The following is a 2751-nucleotide window of genomic DNA, read 5'->3' as shown; positions in this document are numbered from 1 at the left end:
ACACACACACACACACACACACACACACACACACACACGTTTTACTTAATAACCCAAGGAAACAACAATCCTTGTTTCCTTGGATCATTCTAATTATGTACAAAGTGATTTAAATTTTGCTGCCTTTTTTTCCTCTCTGCAGAAAAGTGCGGCCCCGGCTCTTCACCCGACTGCGACAGTGGCGCTAAGAGCAGAAGCAGGCTGCGCCGGAAGCCCCGGGTCCTCTTCTCTCAGTCCCAGGTGTCGGAGCTGGAGAGGCGCTTCAGGCAGCAGCGCTACCTGTCCGCCCTGGAGAGAGAGCACCTGGCCGAGACGCTCAAACTCACCTCCACCCAGGTCAAAATCTGGTTTCAGAACCGGCGGTACAAGTGCAAGCGTCAGACGCAGGACAGGTCCCTAGAGCTGGCCGGGTTCCCACCCGCACCGAGGCGGATAGCGGTGCCGTTGCTGGTGCGGGACGGGAAGCTGTGCGGCGCAGGTCCCTACCATTCGGGGCCTTACAACGTAACTCTGGGACACTACAGCCCGGCGTTTGGCAGCGGAAACAGCGACCTGTACGGCTGCAGGTACCACAGCGTGTCCAGCTGCAGCAGCCAGCTGTCGGATTCAGCTGACTCTGCTCCACCAGCTTCTGGCTTCTTTACAGGGTGTTAGAGGCTGGTGACATACACTTGCTCACTATTATCACTGTTTTCCGCAATTGTAGCTACCTCAAGTTCATATATAGTTATTTTATTTCTATATCGTTTAAATGGCATTTTTAATAAATGAAAAATAAAAATAGATTACGTTTGTTTATTTTGTTGTTCCCTCCACCTCTAGTCGTACTCCCGGGATGCGACTCTGCGTGGATAAGCGGGTAAATAGGCCATGGATTTAATTTTTATTGAACTCATTACGCATGCGCCAGCCAAACTTACCGCTTGGGGTATCAGAAGGCGTTTTTGACGAGCTTCACAGTTTTATCAAAGGCAACCATCGAAGAGCTAATGGACGAAGACGAAGTGACATCCGACCTGACAGAGCTGCTTTATCAAACCGAGCTCATTATTGTCCCATTCACAAACCCACAGAGTGCAGAGTCGCTGATAAGGCCAGAGAGCCTGTCTTGTCTCGCGGCTCTGCTTGGTAAACAATGCCTCAGACTGAGTGGCTCTTAAACTTTTTCAAACTTTCAAGAAGAGAGGCCGAGAATTGGATCTGTCACTCAATCGTGAGCCGTCGATTCGTGGGGGAGATGTTCCACAGTCGTTGTAGCCTGCGTGTTTCTTTTCAGGTTATTTGAACGGGGTGGAAATAGTTTAGGTTTCTCAGTAAAAAAAAAAAAAAAAGAAAAAAAAAGTGTGTTTTGATGTAACTGAATGGCTGAGATTTAAAGAAAGGTAGCACTTCCGCATAAGCTGAAGCTGCATCTCAGCTGCAGAGATAAGAATGAAGCTGTAGACAGAGAGGAGACGGACTGATCATCAGATAATGATGTCTGAGTGGGAGGAGTGTGTGGCTGCTGGTTGGATACGTAGATTTGGGGTGTGTGTCTCGTTTCGGCAAATGAGAGAAATTCTTAAAACAAATGTTGGAACAGTTGTTTCCTGGTAGGTCAGAATAAAAGACAGAACAAGGAAATGAACGACAAATAAAACACTCAACTGAAACGCATAAACAAAAGGGTTTTGTAGAATAGAATAGAATAGAATAGAATAGAATAGAATAGAAATAACCTTCATAGTCTTTCAGTGAGGAAATTCAGGCGTATCCGCAGCAAATTGACAGACATTAAGGGATGCAGAATCATGCAAAAATAAAAATAAACAGAAGTGATAACATTGTGTACAGAAAGAGCACATTTTAGAAAACACTGTACAGTCATTAAAATAGCACTGGCTACTCTATGCAAGCTACATGTCAGTGCATTTGAGGTCAGCTATAGCAGTAACACCAGAGAACTTCTGAAGGTGGAAGCCTGGAGGGTTAATGGAGAAGGTAGCTTGTAAAAAGTATAGTCCTGTGTATTCACTTACTGTGAGCAACCCGGGAGGTAGTCCAGTATCCACTGGGACATGTGGTGGTCCACTGGTGACAGTACCAGTGGACCACCACATGTCCTGGCTAGATGGTGGTCGAGACACTGGAGGACTGAAAGAACAAGGTCATCCGTTGATATTCACTTTAATATAAAAGATTACCTTTAAAAAATTATTAGCTTAGGCTGACATGTTTTATATGAGTCTAAGGTAAGATTTATTTATTTATTTATTTATTTTTGGTCATTTGGGCACTGATCAAGTCTTACACAATACTTATGCAGTCAACTGGACATGGAAATATAGCATTAGTGTGCAATGTGGTGGCAGGCATTAACAATGAATAACAAACCCTGATTAAAGCAAGGCATCATTGACGTTGTATGTGTTTCATCAAGTGACATGCTGCATTTCAAAGGTTGACATTTCACTCAAGTAGAAGTTTCATGTCACTAATCGCCATTGTTATGACCCACATAAAAACAGATGGCATAATAATATAATAAAATCACTCAGTAAATAAATCAGCATTATTAAAAAGTCTAACACCATAAATGTGCAATCATACAAACTGAGAACAACTGAGACCAGCTCCTCTTGTACTTTGAAAGTCTGACTGCAGCTGGTACTAAACATTTTTAGCAGCTGAGCAGTTTTTCTTTTGATACTTCATGTATTCCACATGATTACATTGTGAAAGGACCTGTGATTGTCCCTGTTGCTAAGGGCA

The sequence above is a fragment of the Poecilia latipinna genome, unplaced genomic scaffold (assembly GCF_001443285.1).
Source record: "Poecilia latipinna isolate Pla-1442-1.1 unplaced genomic scaffold, P_latipinna-1.0 Scaffold1507, whole genome shotgun sequence".
In the NCBI taxonomy this organism is placed as follows: domain Eukaryota; kingdom Metazoa; phylum Chordata; class Actinopteri; order Cyprinodontiformes; family Poeciliidae; genus Poecilia; species Poecilia latipinna.
This window is presented reverse-complemented; position numbering follows the sequence as displayed.